This window comes from Crinia signifera, chromosome 2, assembly GCF_055691185.1.
Source record: "Crinia signifera chromosome 2, ASM5569118v1, whole genome shotgun sequence".
NCBI lineage: Eukaryota > Metazoa > Chordata > Amphibia > Anura > Myobatrachidae > Crinia > Crinia signifera.
Window position 1 is genome coordinate 139083010 of NC_139218.1, and position 21186 is coordinate 139104195.

At 46.4% G+C, this 21186-nt stretch overlaps 1 protein-coding gene across 3 annotated transcripts in view; it reads right to left on the reverse strand.

Moving 5' to 3' along the window:
* The window catches only part of RBBP5 (RB binding protein 5, histone lysine methyltransferase complex subunit), a 70200-nt gene extending 53666 nt beyond the window's left edge, over positions 1 to 16534 (reverse strand). Inside the window, exon 1 of one of the 3 annotated variants that reach the window (XM_083172984.1) lies at positions 16508 to 16534. The gene's annotated coding sequence lies outside the window, so the exon portion shown is untranslated. The remainder of the gene's footprint in view (positions 1 to 16507) is intronic. The other 2 variants (XM_083172985.1, XM_083172988.1) reach the window with 2 other exon arrangements.
* Between the last annotated feature and the right edge of the window lie 4652 nt (positions 16535 to 21186).

Genomic DNA, 21186 nt, shown 5'->3' on the forward strand with positions numbered 1-21186 from the left:
AGAATAGCAGCATCTGGTCTCACCTGAGTCGTGTGGTCACTGGAAGGATACAGGAGTCTGTATATTGCAAGATAGGAGTTCTGAAATCGGCTGACTACAGCCCATGACCCACAGGGAACGTAAGGTGACACTTGGCCAAATGGGGAAATGACACCAATTAATGCTAGCAGTCTCTGATGCAGAATGTTTGTAAATTACGCGCGCTCATAGCACGATTACAACGGTTCCTGACATATACAATAGAGAGATCTAGAACCAACATCGGAATAAAAAATATTCAGTATTAAGAAATAGAGTTGGGATTCAAGATAAGCATCAGAGCTTTGACAATACCAATCTGAACCAAACGACAGTGTCAGGATCTGTATTTTGTTTGGGCATTGAACCGGGACCACCAGTGGTATCAATAGAAGGGAGGGGGGGTACTAATTACCTGGCCCGGGCTCCTGTGTGGGCTAGGTCCCTTCCCACTGACACTCCTTCCCTGTAGCCAGTGCTAACGTTCCAGTCTTTGGGAAAATGACATCACACAAAGAAAGTAAAGACTCTTTGCTCTCAAGTGGAAATCATCATCTACCCAAATATCACTGGGAAGATGACACTGGCTGGGGAGGAGTTTCCCAATTACTGATAAGTAAAGTAGGAAGCAGATGCCCTACCCCAGGCTCCTCCTGTCCCGTTGTGTTAAAATGTGTGTACCCCCAGAGTGCACTTAAATTATTTTTTCAAATATTTAATTATGAATGGGAGTCATCACATTCATTTTTTAAGCCATACCTGTTTCCCCTTACTGGTCACTCTCTACACCCCTGGGGACAACTTGGCAAGACTGGTAGGGGCTAATCTTGCAAGCATCAGAAGTGAATAGGCATGGTAGTCAGGATGAAGCACTAGGCTTAGAATAACTGATATTCTGCCCACAATGGACGCAGGCACTTGCTGGAGGACCTTGCAATCAGATGTACAGGAGTAGACTCTGTGTACACTGGTGAAGGGTGCTGGTGATGGATGATATTCACACACAGGTATAGGTTATGTACAGTGTAGGTTATGAGTGGTAATGCATTCATGTACTAGATGTGCACTCTTCAGGCTGTGAGTAATAATGTATGCAGGTAATTCTTGTGCACTCTGAAAGCTATGAGTAATAATGTACGCATGTAATGCATGTGCACTCTGAAGGCTGTAAAATCTACACAGGTACTAGATATGGAAAGGATTAGCAACTGGAACTGCGCAGAATTTGAAAGCTGGAGATACTGTAATTAGCAATGTGGAAACTGTACAGGATTGCAGACACAAGCTAGGAGAACATGAGCATACATCAGATGGCAGATAAGGTGATCCAGCTGGGAATCAGACCTGCTGATAGTGGTACTGGTAATAGGAAAATGCAAGTAAGGGGTTTATCAGGGAGCTCTGCAAGCTGCGGTTGGACCCAGCGGCTGCTGCCCCGTATGTGTGAACTGTTGAATAAGGAGATTTTTGTAAGAACTTACCGTTCAAATCCTTTTCTCTGAGTCTATCCTGGTGATGCAGCTCAACCTTGGGATGTGGGAGGTTGCCAGGCACCTATGCTAAACTTTTAAGGGGGCAGGCTTCTCCCCTCCGCATCCCATCATGCTTCAGTTAAACTTTAAGAGCACACTAGGATACAAAAACTCAGAACATCGCCTGAACATATATGCACAAAACAACTTTATAACATAACCAATTTAACATGACGAATCATGAAAACGGCAATACTTACTGAGCGTAGGGGAGGGATCGCTGCATCACCAGGATAGACTCAGAGAAAAGGATTCGAACAGTAAGTTCTTACAAAAATCTCCTTTTCTCTATCGTCTACCCTGGTGATGCAGCTCAACCTTGGAACGTTCAAGAGCCAGTCCTTTGGGAGGGTACGCTCAGGTTCGCAGTTCTCATCACTTCTCGCCCGAATGATGCGTCTTCCAACGCGAACTCATGGAATCTATAACATTTGGTGAAGGTATGAACAAATGACCAAGTGGCAGCCCTGCATACCTGTTCTGCTGTAGCCCCATGGCGCACCGCCCAGGAGGCCACCACTGACCTGGTGGTATGTGCATTTATCTTTGAAGGTACAGTTCTTGCCACCTTAGTATAGGCAAATGTGATGACAGATCTCAACCACCTAGCAATGGTCTGTTTTGAAGCAGGCCAACCCATCTTATGTACGTCATAAAGCACTAACAAGGAATCCGTCTTGCGTAGATCCTTCATTCTGTCCACATATATGCGTAAGGCACGCACCACGTCCAAAGTTTTTAGTTTGTCACTTTTCCTCTGGAGGATTAAACACTGGAAGAACAATGTCTTGACTTAAGTGAAAAGAAGAGACTACCTTGGGTAGAAACTTAGGTACTGTTCTCAGCACAGCCCTATTTTCATGAAAAAAAAAAAATGGGATTTTACAAGATAAAGGCACTAACTCGGACACCCACCTCGCTGAGGCAATGGCCAACAAAAATGTTAATTTCCATGTGAGGGTCAAACGGAGCTTTCTGTGAAGCTGATAAAACCAAAGACAGGTCCCACGAAGCCACCGGTTGTTTATATGGAGACTTCAGTCTTATCACTCCTTAGAGGAATGTCTGTACTTCAGGAATTAAAGTCAATCTTTTCTATATATATTGACAAGGCCGAAATCTGCACCTTTAAGGAGTGGAGGCCTAAACCTGAAGAAAATCCATCCTGCAAAATTTGCAAGAACCAGGAAATCTTAAATCTGGATGTGTGAACACTCTGACATTCACACCAACGAATGGAAATCTTCCAGACCCTGTAGTAATTTCTGGATGATACTAGTTTCCTTGCAATTATCATTGTAAAGATTACCAAATCCGAAAATCATTTCCTCTTTAGAATGGAGGTTTCAAAAGCCATACCTTCAAATTTAGACGAGCAAGGTCCTGATGATAAAATGGGCCTTGTTTGAGAAGGTCTGGCCGTAACGGCAGATGCCACGATTGTGTCGCTAACTCCCGAATGCTGGAGTACGAAGACCTCTTTGGCCAATGTGGAGCGATTAAGATCACTGAGATGGCTGGGACATTCTTTTCCGCCCACTGGAAGATTCTTGAGACTTCCTTCATTGCCAATCTGCTTTGTGTGCCTCCCTGGTGATTTAGGTAGGCTACCGCTGTGGCATTGTCTGATTGTATGCAAAGATGAAAGCCTTATCAATCTCTCCTCCGCTTGCAGAATTGTCTGCCAAACAGCTCGTAACTCCAATACATTGATCGGTAGTAGTGATTCTGTACTGGACCATTGGCCATGTAGTCTCAATTCCTGGACAACTGCTCCCCAGCCCTGGAGCCTGGCATCGGTGGTGACCACCAGCCACTCCCACAGCTGCAGAGAGCGCCCCCACTGAAGAGTCTCCAAGTCCGTCCTTCAAATCAATGATGTCCTCATTTCCTGATCTAGGACTACCGTCTCCGTCTTCATGATCTTGTGGTTCCCGGACCAACAGGCCAGAATATTCCACTGAAAAGGTCGAGAGTGGAAGCGGGCAAACTGAAGTTTCGAATGTTGCCACCATTTTGCCCAGCAGTTTAAGACACTTCCACACCGATGGAGTAGACATCTGAAGTAGCGACTGCGTTAGATGACGAATTTCCACCGCTTTCGATTCCGGTAAAAAAAACCTGTGTAGGTGGGTATCCATAACCACTCCCAAAAACTGAAAAGTCTGTGTTGGGATTAATTTTGACTTCTGTATATTTGGGATCCAGCTGTGATCCTGTAAAAAAAGAATTGCTGTAGTCAGATCTGTCAGTAGCTTCTCTGCTGATGATGCCTTGAACAGCAGGTCGTCCAAGTAAGGGATGACTACAATGCCCTGCATTCTCAGAGCTGCAGAATAGACGGGTTAGGAGTGGATTTGCTGAAGCAGCGGTTTCTGGAATAGAGCCAGGACACCCACTATTTGGACATCCAATTTGTATATATTCCATGTGACCGGACCAGCTTCCAGAACTACCCCAGCAGCCGCAAACATCAGGACAACACAATACAAGCTCACCAGGTAAAGCTCCATAACAACAGGCGCTCCCTGGGTTGGAGCATTCTCTCCTCAACAAAGTCCCCTTTTGCAATATCGGCCTTCTATAAATGTGACACTAGCAAGGAAGCAATTATAGGAACGGACACAGGACACTACTCGTTCCAACTCTGGGTGACTATCCATGCTCTAATTTTTACTTTTGTGGTACCAGTAATTTTTATGGATTATCCAATGATTGAATATAATAATTCTTAACATAAGTATTTTAATACATTTGTTTATTATTCTTTATACATGTTGCATGTTCTTAGATAAGCGCGGTTTCACCCCCTCTTTTTCGCGTCTGTATTCTCAGAGCTGCAGCCATCACTGCCATAATCTTTGTAAATACCCTTGGTGCTGTCGCCAGACCAAAGGGAAGGGCTTGAAATTGAAGGTGCAAGTCTTTGATCGCAAACCAAATGTTAGGTTTTGGGTGTTAACCCGCAGCCGTTTAGGACAGCCACGGCGGTCCTACACTCTCTCTATTGACCCCCTGGGTTGGGTAACCGACTCTTGCGGTGAACTAGGCTTCGCCTGTAGCCGCAACGTTTGGGTGAGCTGGTTAGGCCTGCTCAGACTCCGGTACAGCCAGGTGTTATGTGGGACAAAGAGTCGGGACCCCCCCAAGGTACAGTCAAGAGGTGAAAACTAGCTAACGTCCTAACTAAAGAAAAACAATAAATGGCAACTAGCCAAGCCTGCCTAACGCCAGTAAGCGCCAGCGACCTAGTCGCCAACAATCGCGACTCCGTCGCACAAATCCAGCATACAATGAAAAGATGGGCAAGGTAATAAGCAGATAAAGAACCAAGGGAAAAAGGCCCAACTGGGCGGCAAAAAACGATACAAAATAAAGACCCCAACAGGGGCACTTACAAGGGAGCAGATGGGAATGTCCTGGAACCAGCAGCAGAACAAAGGAAAGCACTGGCAGCGGGCCAAACAGAACAAGGCACGGAACCGGTGACCAGCCTGTAGCAAAAGCTATAACCGGCGATAATGGACTGGCCCAGCTCCCTTAAAAAGGAGCCTGGACCAATCAGCATGCTGCTGCTGATAACAGCAGCTGGGACAGCGTGACAGCGCCGCCCGCCGCTGCGAGAAGCAGGAGACGCACAATGCTTCTCCCCGGCGTCTCCTGCTGCTGGGCAACCCCAGCACTTCCGTCGGGGAGCGAGCACAGCGTCCTCGGTTGCTAGGCAACCGGGCGTGATGCTGCCTTGGAGCGACGGCGGCACCCCTTCGCCGCCGGAGTGCGTCCCGACGTCGCCGGCTCCTGCAGCAGCAGCGCCGGTGAGTCTGACATCGGGGCAGGATGACAGGCGCCCGGGGAGTGAAAGGCCACAGCAGACCTTTCTGCTGACCGGACACTTCCCCGGGGCCTGACATTACCCCCCCCTTGAGGAGAGGTTAACAACCCCTTACTACAGGGCTTATGAGGAAATTTCCGGAAAAAATCTTTTTTCAGTCTGGGAGCATGTAAATCCTTCTCCCAGACCCAGGATCTTTCCTCAGGTCCGTACCCTTTCCAGTGCACGAGGAATTGAAGAGATCCCCGTGCTACCTTGGAATCAAGGATTTTTTCCACCACAAATTCTTGCTGATCACGAACCTTCACTGCCGCTTTCTTTTGTGTTAACCTCCTTGGAAACTTCTTTGACAAAAAAACGGGTTTTAAAAGAGAGGCATGGAAGGTATTGGAGATTTTAAGAGACTTAGGAATCTGCAAGCGGAAGGCCACTGGGTTGACCCTTTTGGTGATAAGAAATGGCCCAATAAATCTAGGACCAAATTTATGTGAAGGTTGGCGAATCCTAATATTGCGAGTGGAAAGCCAGACTTTCTCACCCACCCTGAAATTACAAGGCCGTCTTGAACGGTCAGCAAATCTCTTCTCCTGTTGAGCCACTGACTGAAGCGCCGAGCGTACTCCTCTCCAGATATTTCTTAGAGAGGTAATTCCTGAATGAATTATTGGCTCCTCTGGACCCAAGGCATTAGCTCTGGGATGGAAACCATACACCGCAAAAAACGGGGATACTTTGGTGGAGGAGTGATGTGCGTTATTATACGCAAACTCTGCTATGGGCAAAAATTCAGACCAATCATGATGCGCCTTGGACACAAAACAGCGTAAGTATTATTTAAGGGACTGGTTTAGTCTTTCTGTTTGCCCATTTGACTCCGGGTGATAAGCAGATGTTAGACTGCATTTGATCCCTAAAGCAGCACAGAACTTCCTCCAGAATCGGGCCACAAATTGCGGACCGCGATCTGACACGATGTCCTGAGGTAAACCATGCAATCTAAAAATATGGCGTAAGAACAATTCCGCCAACCCCTCCGCTGATGGTAACTGGGGCACAGGAACAAAATGGGCCATTTTACTGAACCTGTCGATTACAACCCAGATAGCTCGAAAACCAGAGGACTCGGGTAAATCTACCACAAAATCCATGGCAATATGCGTCCAGGGTTTGGAAGGGATAGCCAGCGGCAAGAGTGGTCCTATAGGCCTATCTCTAGCGGTCTTGTACCGAGCACAGTCCGGGCATGAGAGGACAAATTCTCTGGTATCCGTAGCCATGTCTGGCCACCAAACACTCCGATTGAGGAGTTTAAACGTCTTTTTGACACCTGGATGTCCTGCAATACTACTGTCATGGAACTCGGCCAAGATCTCTTTGCGGAACCTCGCCGGAACGTACAAACGCCCAGTAGGAGTGGCACTGGGAGCCTGCTCCTGGGAGTGACGGAGCTGTTCCAATATGGTTTGTGTTAATCCGGCATGGATTTGTGTCTCCGACAGGATGGGTAAGGGGAGTTCCTTAGCCTCCTGAGTAGGGAGAAAATTGCGGGAGAGGGCGTCCGCACAGATATTTTTTGAGCCTGGTCTGAAGGAAATGATAAAATTAAAACGTGTGAAAAACAAGGCCCATCGGGCCTGTCGAGCATTAAGGCGCTTAGCAGATTCTAGGTACTGCAAGTTTTTGTGATCCGTGATTATCAGAATATGATGGCGGGCCCCCTCCAGCCAATGCCTCCATTCTTCCAAGGCCCATTTTATGGCTAAAAGTTCTCGATTGCCAACGTCGTAATTGGCCTCAGCCGACGAGAATTTTCGTGACATGAAGGCACAGGGACATAAGGACGAGGAACCTGGGTCTTGCTGAGACAATACCGCTCCTGCCCCCACCTCTGAGGCGTCAACTTCAACAACAAAAGGCCGTTCCGGGTCTGGATGTCTCAGGATTGGGGCTGAGGCAAACGCATGTTTAAGAGTGGTGAACGCATGCTCAGCAGCCTCCGTCCACTTAGACGGATCCTCCCCTTTCCTCGTGAGAGCGACAATAGGTGCAACCAGCACGGAAAAAGAATTAATGAAACGTCTATAGTAGTTAGCGAACCCCAGAAACCTTTGAATGGCCTTTAAGTTGGTTGGCCGGACCCAATCCATGACTGCCTGCAGTTTCTTAGGATCCATGCGAAATCCATTTGCAGAAATAATGTACCCTAAAAAGGATACTTCAGGCACTTCAAATTCGCACTTCTCAATTTTAGCGAAAAGAGAATTTTCGCGAAGTTTCCGGAGTACTTGACGTACTTGAGTTCTGTGCTCGTCTACGGAACCGGAATAAATCAAAATGTCGTCTAGATAGACGACAACAAATTTTCCCAAGAAGTCTCGAAGCACGTCATTTATTAGGTCCTGGAAGACTGCGGGCGCATTCGATAGGCCAAAGGGCATGACTAGATATTCATAATGCCCTGTGAGGGTACTAAAGGCAGTCTTCCATTCATCCCCAGCCCGAATGCGCACAAGATTGTATGCTCCGCGCAAATCTATCTTGGTGAAAATCTTAGCTGTGCGAAGTTGGTCAAACAAAACCGAGATCAAGGGCAAAGGATAGGTGTTTTTAACTGAAATCTTATTCAGTGCCCTGTAATCGATGCAGGGTCGGAGCGACCCGTCCTTTTTCGAAACAAAAAAGAACCCCGCGCTTAACGGGGACTTAGAGGGCCTAATAAAACCCTTAGCTAGGTTTTCTCTAATGTATTCATCCATGGCGTGAGTCTCGGGACCCGAGAGAGAATACATGTGAGCCTTGGGAAGCTGTGCCCCAGGGAGAAGTTCAATGACGCAGTCATAAGGGCGATGTGGCGGTAATGCCTCCGCCTTCCCCTTGGAAAATACATCAGAAAAATCCGAGCACCAAGCCGGGATCCCATCAATTACAGCTGTAGCCAGCAGTACGGGATTAGTCATACAGCGACCTGGACACTGAGTTCCCCAACGAACGATCTCCCCTAATCGCCAATCAATATGAGGATTATGTGCCTTTAACCATGGATGGCCTAAAACTAGAGGCACCGTGGCACAAGAAGTGAGATAAAAGGAGATAGTTTCCTCATGGAAGATCCCAACAGTTAACCGCAGAGGAGGAGTCTGATACATAATGGTACCATTAGTAAGAGGACTCCCGTCCAAACCCCGCGTGATGAGAATCTGATCTAAGTTGACGTGAGGTATCCCCAACTTCTTAGCAAAGGAGAAATCGAGAAAATTCCCGGCGGCCCCGCTATCGATGAAGGCCGAGACGGAAATAGAACTCTCATGAAAATGAATATCAGCGGGTACTAGTAGCGCATTATGAGGGGAGATAAGCTGCAGACCAAGATGAACCCCCTCTAACTTCACTTGGTCCGCGCATTTCCCGACTTATTGGGGCAATTGCACAATACATGACCCTTGGTGCCGCAATAGAGACAAAGTCCAGAACTAAGTCTCCGGACCCTCTCGTCAGGAGAGATACGGAAGGCCCCCATTTGCATGGGCTCATCGTCGTCTTCAGACGGAACATACCCGACCGTTGTTGGCCGGAGAATTGATCCTCTTTCTGATCGCCGCTCTCTGAGACGCCTATCAATTCTAATGGAAAGTTCCATTAATTTATCCAGGGTCTCCGGAACCGGATACTGGATAAGGCTATCCTTAATTGCCTCGGAAAGCCCTTGACGGAACTGACTCCGAAGAGCGGGGTCATTCCATCCGCAGTCGTTTGACCAGCGACGAAATTCAGTACAATACGTCTCTGCGGGATTTCTCCCCTGCTTTAGAGCTCGTAAATGACTCTCTGCGGATGCCTCCCTGTCTGGATCATCATATAACAGTCCTAGGGATTTAAAAAAGGCGTCAACAGAGCGGAGAGCTGGGTCCTCAGGTTTTAGACCAAAGGCCCACGTCTGAGGATCTCCTTGAAGTAGGGAAATGATAAGTCCCACCTGCTGTCTTTCAGACCCTGAGGAGTGTGGCCTCAGCTGGAAATAAAGCTTGCAGCTTTCGCGAAAATTAAAAAAATCTTTACGATTCCCGCTAAAACGGTCGGGAAGGTTCATCTTAGGTTCAGGGAAGGGAGCAGATGCCCCTCGGGAAGCATCTTCCTGTGATTTAACACGTAAGGATAACTCCTGCACCATCTGGGTTAACCCCTGAATCTGATTAGCAAAGGCCTGTGGAGAAGTTGGCAAAGTGGGATTCATATTAACGGAAGCCAACGAACACCAGCACAAATCCTAAGGTAACACCCACACTGACTGACCACCAAAGCACGAAGAAATGTTTCTTTTTTTTTTTTTTTTGTGTATGGCCGGTTATAATGTTAGGTTTTGGGTGTTAACCCGCAGCCGTGACTGCTGTTTAGGACAGCCACGGCGGTCCTACACTCTCTCTATTGACCCCCTGGGTTGGGTAACCGACTCTTGCGGTGAACTAGGCTTCGCCTGTAGCCGCAACGTTTGGGTGAGCTGGTTAGGCCTGCTCAGACTCCGGTACAGCCAGGTGTTATGTGGGACAAAGAGTCGGGACCCCCCCAAGGTACAGTCAAGAGGTGAAAACTAGCTAACGTCCTAACTAAAGAAAAACAATAAATGGCAACTAGCCAAGCCTGCCTAACGCCAGTAAGCGCCAGCGACCTAGTCGCCAACAATCGCGACTCCGTCGCACAAATCCAGCATACAATGAAAAGATGGGCAAGGTAATAAGCAGATAAAGAACCAAGGGAAAAAGGCCCAACTGGGCGGCAAAAAACGATACAAAATAAAGACCCCAACAGGGGCACTTACAAGGGAGCAGATGGGAATGTCCTGGAACCAGCAGCAGAACAAAGGAAAGCACTGGCAGCGGGCCAAACAGAACAAGGCACGGAACCGGTGACCAGCCTGTAGCAAAAGCTATAACCGGCGATAATGGACTGGCCCAGCTCCCTTAAAAAGGAGCCTGGACCAATCAGCATGCTGCTGCTGATAACAGCAGCTGGGACAGCGTGACAGCGCCGCCCGCCGCTGCGAGAACCAGGAGACGCACAATGCTTCTCCCCGGCGTCTCCTGCTGCTGGGCAACCCCAGCACTTCCGTCGGGGAGCGAGCACAGCGTCCTCGGTTGCTAGGCAACCGGGCGTGATGCTGCCTTGGAGCGACGGCGGCACCCCTTCGCCGCCGGAGTGCGTCCCGACGTCGCCGGCTCCTGCAGCAGCAGCGCCGGTGAGTCTGACATCGGGGCAGGATGACAGGCGCCCGGGGAGTGAAAGGCCACAGCAGACCTTTCTGCTGACCGGACACTTCCCCGGGGCCTGACACCGAAGCAAAGACTGATCCTCTCTGTGAATGGGAACATGTAAATATGTGTCTTGAATGTCCAAAGAAGCAAGAAATTCTCCTCGCTCCAGACCCAAAAGGACCGATCTCAGGGACTCCATTTTGAAATGATCCACCCAAAGATGCAAATTTAGGGATCTTAGATTTAAAATTGGCCTGAAGGAGCCATTTGGCTTTGGCACCAAAAAGAAGATACATTAAAAACCCTTCTTTTTTTTCCCCGTGGCACCGGTCTCAGGACTCTCTTCTTTGGAGACCTGGCTGCTTCCAAAAGGGCCTTTCTGTGTGTTACCTCCCTTGTTAGGGGAGTAGGAAGAAATCTTGTTGGAGAAGAGCATTTTAAACTGATTTTGTAACCTTGTGACACAATGTTGAGGACCCATGGATCCTGATTTAGAAGGGCCTAGGTGTCCCTGAAACGTAGTAGGCAACCCCCCACGCCCACATAAGACTGGGGAGTCTCCGCCCCGTCATAGTGTGGGTTTTTCCTCATCTTTGGACGCCTGCTTCTTAGAGAAGGTGCCAAAATAGGACTTTGAGGATTTTCCTCTATCCGCCTGAAACCGGTCTCTGCTGCCCTGGCCCCAGAGGAGACTCCTCCTCTAGAAAATGTACGAAAGGACGACCGAAAGGCCGTAAACCTAGAAGAGTTAGGTTTTGTATCTGAAGTAAGATAAAGGGTACTCTTCCTTACCGTAGCCTGTTTTATAATGGTTTCTAGTTCAGAACCAAATAAAAATTCCCCTTTAAAGGGTAAGGCTTCCAATGATTTTTTAGATTCGCTATCGGCTTCCCAGGCTTTAAGCCAAAGAGCTCTTCTGACATAAACTGAGACCGCTAAAACACTGTAAAGCATTTTAACTGCTTCCTCTCCAGCTTTGCAGGTGTATTCCACTGCTGCCTTGAGCATTTCAGCCCATGCGAAAGCCTCAGTATCTTCCTGTAAATTGGTACAAAGGGTATTTGCCCACACTATCATGGCCTTTGACATTTACGACGACAGGTCTGAGTGCGAAACCCACCCCTTCAAATGTGGCCTTCAGTTCAAATGTGGCCTTCAGCCCTCCAGTTTCTTGTCCGCTGGATCCTTGAAAGCTGCCCCCCCCCCCTGAACAGGAAGGATGGTGGCTTTTGAAAGTCTAGCCACAGAGGCATCCACTATAGGGACTTTTCCCCATCATTTGACATAATCCTCAGGCATGGGGTAAAGATTAAGGAACCTCTTAGGGCATATAATCTTTTTATCCAGAGTCTTCCAAGCCCCACTTAGCAACTCTTGCATTCCCTCATCTGAAGGAAAGGTGACTGCATCTTTATGCTGGCATTTGAAAACTGCCTGAGCCGGAGTTTTATCCTCTACTGCCAGGTTTAAAGCCTGTTTTACTGCCAGGATTAAATCCTCAATGCCTGGTGCCGATGTTTCGGCCCCTCCCCCGAGATGCTCTGGGCCACATTCTCCCTCTTCTTCAGAATCCACATTTAGAATAGGGAGAGAGGTTACTGATTGTCTAGAGGATAAGTCGGGACTGGAAAACTGTTCCATGAGGGTGTTAAATTTCTTTATGCCCTGTGCTGTGTCCTGCATGATCTGCAACAGGGCTGGTTCCCCTTGTGATAAAGGAATGGAACCAAGGGACTGCTATGAGGAAGATGAGGGCCTGGGTGACCTTGCCAACTCCTCCTTCTGTCTGTCCAAAGCCTGTACCAAGGCTGCCACAGACCTACCTAACACAACAGCCCACTGAGGCTCTGGCTGTTCCCCTCTCTGTCCCCTTTAGCCATCTGTTCTGGGGATAAATCTAAGCCACAACACCTGGGCCAGCGCTCTCTCCCCCATACCCGCAGACTGCCTCTCTGTCATGATTACCACTCACAGTGCAAATGACAGGTGATATTACTGAGCAAAAGTATGCTGTGTACCTATATGTCTGCATTATAGATCCTACGCTAAGCGGGGGTAGCGTGGCTAAGGAGAAGCTGTCACTCTACCAGGAAAACCTTCAGCTCCGCACTCAGTGCTTTCCAAAGGCGCCAAAGTGCAGGGTGAAGGAAGAGACCAAAAGTCCCTGCCACAGCAGCGTCTGTAGCTTTTGGCGCCAACTGCCGCCTGTAGGCCACTCCTATGTGCTGCCTCTCCTCCTCCAAGTGCCTCCCCCTCTGCTGGGGATCACTTGGGACTGCTCTGGAACTTCTAAGAACTCGGCTCCATACTTTCCCTTGTGGCATACTTCCCTACTTTGCTGCCCTCTTCTTCTTGTACTCTGTTGTGGGTGACAAAGGGAGGCCTCCAGGGAAAGCAGGGGACTTGCCCATTGTTCCCAGGGTGGGGCTGGGAGGACCACCCAATATTTTTGGGAGCCTCCTATCTTTAACTATAGTGAGCGTACACACTGGCCGATATGCATTAAATATTGTCAATGCATATCTAATGCAAGCTATATATATATGTGTGTGTATATATGTATATATATATATATATATATATATATATATATATATATATACTAATTTGGTGTGATTGTCTTATTCAAATTAAGTCACATTTTAATTTTAATTAGATTGTAAAGCATATCCCAACAAATAGAGTTTTCCTTTCTGTCATTACCATAATTAAACCAGTTAGGTTGTAGGTTATCCATAAAATATAACTAAGCATAGACAGGAATACAGGAAAAGTATTATCTAACGGGGCACATATGTAACAGCATATTTAAATAGAACTTTATTGCTGTAATAAAACTAAAGCTGGGTACAGTCGCTAACAATTACCCTTGAACTGCTTGGAACTCACTGAGTAAATGATATAGTGCCTACTGTACACACCAAAATACTTTACAGACGATATCATTAGGAGTATAGCTGTCACAGATGATATATTGACAGGATTTGACTGCGTGTACCAATGACAGAGGAGTCTTTAACGGCCCACGGGACTGCGCATCACTGACAATATAGTGTGTACACATTAGCCAATATGCACGTAAATATCGTTAATGATATCATTATTGTGAAAATCGTTAACAATAATCGGTCAATGGAGGTTATTCTGATCATTACTCTCCCTTGCATGTTCACGCAGGGGAGCGATGGTGAGCGACTGCACATAAACTTTTATGCGCATATGCAGCCACTTGATGTAAGCGGGCGTTCCGAAGTACTAATTCGCCATCCTGTTCGCACCTAGCAGTGCAGACGAGGGGCAGCAGCGAGGGTTTGCGCCCATGGGAACACCCAGCATTTCATGGGCCTCCCATGTAAATGCACCGCGGGTGCGGGCAGCTGATGTCTGCGGATGTCAGCTGCCTACCTGCTTCCCATACAGGGCGCCCACAGATGTAAGACACCAGAGAGGTGTCTTACATCTGCGTACACCTGCAAAATCATTCGAGGACCATTGAATGATATTGTCCCCGCACGTAAGGCTACAAATGGATGTTTATGCTAAATATTAATTCATTTACTACCATTGATGAACCTTTGATGGAGACCACAACAAGCAACATACTACTTTTAATACCCTTGAATCATTTCTCACATGACTATATTGAGGATAGAATCAGCCACTATAGTCTGCTGTATGTGGCATGTTTTTGTTTCTCTTCCATATATGTCTTAAATGAGTGCACTACATAGAGCACAGATGTGCCACAGACTTTAATGTCATCCATTAAAGGCTTCACTTGCAGCTCACAGCTCCTTCCTGCTTTGGTATGCAGTCACTAGGTCGACATGCATTAGGTTGACCACTGAAGGTCAGCAGGCCTTAGGTCGACACACTCAAAAGGTCAACATGGCTTTAAGTCGACAGGAACATTAGGTAGACACAATCATTAGGTCGGCATGGGGAAGGTCGATATTCAAAAGGTCAACATGGCTTTCAACATTTTTTTGAGCCGACATGTGTGGACAGACGGTATTTAATTTGACCCTGTCAACCTAAAGACACGTCGACCTTTTGAGTGTGTCAACCGAAGGCCTGTCGACCTTCAGTGGTCGACCTTGCATTACTTGTTCATATTCCTAAGTTTTTCAGAACATAAAAGGCTTGTTTAGAAGGCCTGCAAAATTGATAAGGTCACCGTAAATGAAGGGGAAACGGTCATCTGTCAGAAGAGACTTAGGTCGACTGTCATTAGGTCGACCCCGGAAGGTCGACTGGCCCCAAGGTCGACAGGGTTAAAGGTCGACATGGGTCAAGGTCGACATGGCCCAAGGTCGACATGGTTTTAGGTTGACAGACATTAGGTAGACATGAGTTTTTCACTGTTTTTTGAGCTGACATGTGCCGACAGGCAGTATTTCATGCCCTACCATCCACTAGGGCAGGGATAGCCAACCTGTGGCTCTTGAGCCACATGTGGCTCTTTTCTTAACGAGACGTGGCTCCCGCACCCACAGCACTGCTGCATGCCTCCTTCGACTGTGCGCTACTCTGCTGTGTGCTGGCTCCTGCACCCGCGGCATTACCGATTGCCTTCTCTGACTGTGTGCTACTTTGCTTTGAGCTTGACATGATGTCATAATGTCACGTCGAGGGAAACGCATGCTGTACCCAGTGTCAGAAAGTGGCAACAGAGACAGCGAGGGGGTGAGAAGCTGGGTGCGGTGGCTGGACAGTGGAGCGGGTGCAGCGGCCAGACGGCAGAGCAGGTCTGCGGCTGCATATCAGAGTGGGTGTGGGCACTGTCTGAAACAAGTGAAATCGTTTTGTTTCTACAGACACACATGTGAGAGAATTACTGCGAGTAGCTTCGCATACAAGCCAGAAATGTAAAAAAAAATATTGAGAACCAAGCATTGTCAAAACACCCACTAATAAAAAAAAAATTACAGCAAATGAAAATGGAAGAATATGTAAATTGTGCATTTTGTACTTATATGTTAGTTGCCCCGCGAGGGGAGGTGGAAAACTAAGCAAATAGCTGAGTGGGTGCCCAACTAACATATAAGTACTGTGCATTTTCAATGTGCTTGTCTTACTTATAGCCTAACTAAACTGAGGTTTTACTCAAGGTCATGCTCCTATAAATGTCATTCCAAAGGTGTGAAAACAAAAACGGGGCATGGTCTTGTTCCAGCTAGGCCACAACCCATTTAAAAACAGGGTGTGTCTTTGTGGGAGCTAAGCCATGCCCATTTTCTAATTGATATTGGCTCATTGACTTACCATAACATATTTTTTGGCTCATTGCCTCTGATTGGTTAGCCACCCCTGCACTAGGGCATGGTGGGAGAATAAAATAGTGTGCCCAAAGCATAGCGAGCGGCTGCGGTTCAACTTCAACTGTGTCCATGTCGACTGTGTCGACATTAGGGTAAAAAACAGCGGAAAACTCATGTCGACCTAATGACTGTCGACCTAAAACCATGTCGACCTTAAGTCATGTCCACCTTGACCCATGTCGACCTTGGGGCCAGTCGACTTTCCGGGGTCGACCTAATGACTGTCGACCCAAGTCTGTTCTGACAGATGTACCGATTCCCAATGAAGAGTACACTTGCTCAATGTACTGTGTGTCTGATAGGTAGCCATAAACCTAAAATTCTTCCCTTCTAAAGAACCATTTAGAACTTTATTGCCTCCGTAGTTAGTACTGTTGTCCCCATTTACACCCCTGATGGAAAAAACTGACATGTCATTTATATAAATAAATTGATATGAGGAGATAAACTAAAAAGTACCAAGGGTCCGAAAGGGAAAGCGAAATCAAGAAAGTGCAAAATTGACCATAAAGAGAGTTTGGTGCTGCAAAGTTAAGTAGGGGTAAATCGACACCTGACCTGCAGTTTTCTTCACACATATGGAAGATCTCATTCCTACAACATAAATAAATAAATAAATACATTAGAAACAATTCAGAGATGGGAAGTATTACAATGATTCCCAAAATATATAAAACAACATTTCACTGACTTAAAATGATAGACACACTAAATATGTAAATGGCTTTTGGAGAAAATAAAGCATATTTAACTACTTTTTTTTTAAAACATATAAAATACAGGTGGTTCAGATTAACAGACGGGCCAGATGTATCAAGCTTCAAAAGTGATAAAATGGAGAGTGATAAACAGCCAACCAATTAGCTCCTACCTTTTATTTTTCAAACCGAGCCTGTGACATGACAGGTAGGAGCTGATTGGCTGGCTGTTTATCACTCTTCATTTTATCACTTTTGAAGCTTGATACATCTGGCCCTAACTGTTTATTTTGTAAATTGAAGTAGACAAAATACATTACTGAGAGCTGGCAGCTTAATAATTGTAATAAAGCTTATCATATTCCAGAACCCCACATAACCTTCAGTAGTATTCATATCTAATTGCATCCCATCAGGACTGTCTTGCAATCTGTATTGTGACCACTAATATGCTTACTTTAGTGAATTCCCATCTCGAGCCATCACGTATCCTCTCTACTGCTCCCATCCACTCGGCACATCATACATATTTGGGATTGTAGCATCAAATTATATAACCTACGCTCTCTTCATCCGTTAGTGACTCCTATTTGGAATAACCCTGCTTAAATACCTGGGATGGATCATAAATCCTTCCTATATTGGACCCGACACAATGTTGTCTTCCCAATAGATATTGCCACTTTTTTACAATCCAGATTTTCCTGCCCTCGCCGTGATTTTTTTATCAATACCTACAGCTCCGCAATTTCTATAACTCCCTCTCACAGACAACTATGCAATTTTGCAGATACATGCTGTGTTCGCCAATGCTTTTTTTTGCCCAGGTGAAAAATCAGCACTGGGATTGATTAGGCGAATCGAATTAAATCCCAAAAATTGGGCGAAAACAGAGGGTTTTTTTGCCCGGTGAATATTTTAGCCGGGATTGAATAGGGGCCTATAACTGTAAACGTTACATGGGCCCTTATTCTGATTGAGTCGGACAGCTACACATTCGTTCGGATTGCGTATTCCTGCAGAGTGCGTAGCCTACACGGCGGCACTTCGAACTCGGTCAGATCGCTACACATAAAAAATTGTCCACCGAACATCTCGGACAACATGGGCGTATCTATGGGCGTGGTTTGGAAGTGGGCAAAACTGGGTGTAAATCGGGGCGTCAACATGGGTGTGGTCGATAAGTGGTAGGCGTGCCCTCGGACCGCTCACCGAGCGGCCGTGACCCTACACACCCAAAAACTTTGGTGCAAACAAGTAGCTTTCATGTCACGGAGGGCACCAGTTCAGGTGCACCACATACGGTCTGACAATCAGTACGTCCCGCAGCTAAAATACTCCCAGCTGCACACAATACTAACCCAGTCCTCTGGTCAATTTACTTTAAATACCCCAGTCCTCTGGTGAGATTTAATGCATTAACCCATTAAGTCATTGCAGGCCGCACACGGAACCAAACATTTGTTTGAGAAGTGTCATGAAAGAAATTAGTATCTATTATTGATGACATGTGCGTTCTCTTGCACCATTACTACATGTACACCCTTAAAACATGAGTGTGTTTATCACAGTACTGGTCACAATTAACAGTAGTCGACATGTGTCAACTCTCACCTTTGTATGCAAAAATAACCATTATGTGATTATGCATCTATTCGATCATGTACTCTAAGCTCACGGTTGTGTTAACAAACATGATTGATGCCCTTGTTTTGGATAACTTTAGTTTGGCCTGTCCTGCCCATTTCTCCCTTACCATCCATCAATGCTGTTTACGGCCATTGGCCCAAAATTCTTAAGATGTGTCTTGTACTTCACATGTGATGTTGCTTTGTCCAAACAATCACACCCTCTCTACTATCTTCTAGAGGGTGTGACATCAATAGGAAGAAGACTCAGATTGGTTGCCCATAGCAAACTCACATGTGAAATAGAACTCCCAGCTTAGTGCATTTCCCCCAATGCGCACGTGTCCATTCCTGAAACAAAAATACTGTAAGATTCCTTCATCACTCTCCAAACACAATACAATATGGGTGTGCGGACCCACATTGCACATAAATCTAGCTGCAAATCTGCAGATATACAGTATCATTTCACTAACAACACAAAGGTCACTTTAAATCAGTGTTTAATTTTATTTTTCCTATTCTGTTTCACAGGCAAAATAATCATGTCAAAGTAAAACATAACTCAAATTAAAACACAGGCAGGACAAAATATAGCATCAGCAGAATCATCTCTCACACAACAGGTGTTTGCCCAAGTGATACACCACACCACCACTGCCTGGGCATCAGCCGAAAATCCTGGCAGCCATGGTCAACATGAAGGAAAAAAGAAATAGCATTTCAAGAGAAGGAACGTGCCATTTGCACGGAAGTATATAGAGATTAGCCACAAGAAGCTGGGCCACACAACAAAGGACAACAGTAGGGACAAAATAATGGAGAAGATCAATACGGATGGCACCACATTATTTTTTTCGGCCACGTTTGGCCTTGGTTGGGGCCTTCCCTGTAGCCGGTTGGGCTGGGGGGTTTGGGGGGGGGGGGGGGGGGCAGCTGCTGAGGAAGGGGATGATGTTGGGCCCCTTCAGGCAGTACGGAGTGGTGCAGGTGAATTAGCAGCAGAAACGTCAGAGACTAGGGCCCGGTTGGTGGTCATCATCTCCGCCACAAACTCATTGTGGTGGTGGAGGAGCTCATTCTGGCAGCTTAGGATCTCACTTTGCCGGATGGCTTGCTAAGCTATAACCTGTTGGCTTGCAGCTATCACCTTCAGGACCTCCTGGTTCCTATCCTGCCGCTTCCACTCCCTGCTGCAGAATTCCCCTCAGCAGCTGCACACCAATTTCCCCTCGGGCTGTCTGGGACCATGATGTAGATTGGCAGGTTGAGGGTTGGGAGGTTCTTGTGTTGATGGAGTGCCTGGGGACGGTGGAGGCCCATCTTGGTATAAAAATATAGAGGAAAAACATTTTAGACCCATGCTATAATACAATGGAAGCAAACCAGAAAAAGCCACGTCAACATTTACCTCCAAGCTCAGCAGCGAACACCTCCACCGGGAGCTCGCTGTCCATATTGGCCACTCCCTGGATCTCCTCGATTGTCACACAATCCTGTGCCAGGAGATCCAGGAAGGTAAGCTCAAGATGTTTGGGCATTCTGCCAGCCCCGGTGGTCTGGCTGTGCCTCCACCGTCCTGCCAGCTTCTTCTTTATGTTGCTTTTGAAATCATGCCAATTAAAAAAGAGAAATTACCACTGAATACATAATATACCAATTGATATTATTTTGGCAACATCATTTGTATTCAATTTAAAGCATGCACATAGCACTTACAGCAATGTACGAATTTTATATGGTGTGTTCATGCCGCCTACTTATCACATCCACTCCAAATACCATAATTGTAGTGTTGAAGGTAAAAAAATCTATATGTTTCTTTCCATACTTAGAATCATAGGACAGTAAGGTGTGATACAGCCCATGGGGTCTTATTTGGTAAGATGTGAAATACACTTAACAATTGATGTTGGTTTGGCCAACCAATCATATCCGGTCTACTATCTTGTACAGGGTGCTACATAACTAAGAAGGACACTCAGATTGGTTGCCCATAGCAACATCACGTGAAGTGTATTTCGCATCTAAGTCTATTTCAACCCATACTTCAGACACATATAACCATCATTGACCAACCTATTTGTGGGTGTTAAGTAAAATTAAACTATGCTTTATTTATCCTGTATAGCACCTGCTGTGATTGTGATGATTCTGCTGATGCCATGTTTTCCTGCCTGTGAGGTGCTGCCTTGATCCTCATTCCTCCGCTCTTGATTGGCCCACTGCCACACATTGGAGGTGATGGAGGCCATTTTGGCTTGGATGAGCTCTGGGTCTGATATTGCTGAGTCAGACTCAGAACCTGACATGTTAGCAGCAAAGGGACCTTATGTTTGGCCCTCTATAAATACCCCTAAAACAACCCTTCGCACACCCTCCCATGCGTACTCCCACGGATAACATTCAGCGCTCACGCCGTGAAAAATACGCCGAAAAACCCGGCGGGAATTTCGCAATGTAGTTGTGTCCCAGTGTCTTCAGTAGCAAGGTAAGTTTTGATATCTGTCTCAAGTTAATAATTCTTAATGCATGCTTCAGTATGTATTTAAAAGGCGTTTTATCACAACCCCAAAATCCCATGTATGATTACAGAGGACTCCTCCGCTGCTGGAGACAGAGCAGACCCAGCTGAGGCATCCACATCATTCTAAAACAACTTGACACCATACATCTGTATTCACCCCTGTGCATCCTGGGCCCTGAATGACTGAACCAATGACTCAACGGCCCTGGCACTGACAGACAATTGTTAATTTTAGCATTAAAATACACCAAAAATGGAAGTAAGGGCGTTACATTGAATATGGTCATACCAAAAACATATGGCCAGCTTCTGATACATTCTCATAACAGGTAAGCTTTGTTTAATCTGTATGATCATAGAGAGGACATTTTTGCCCAATGTGTA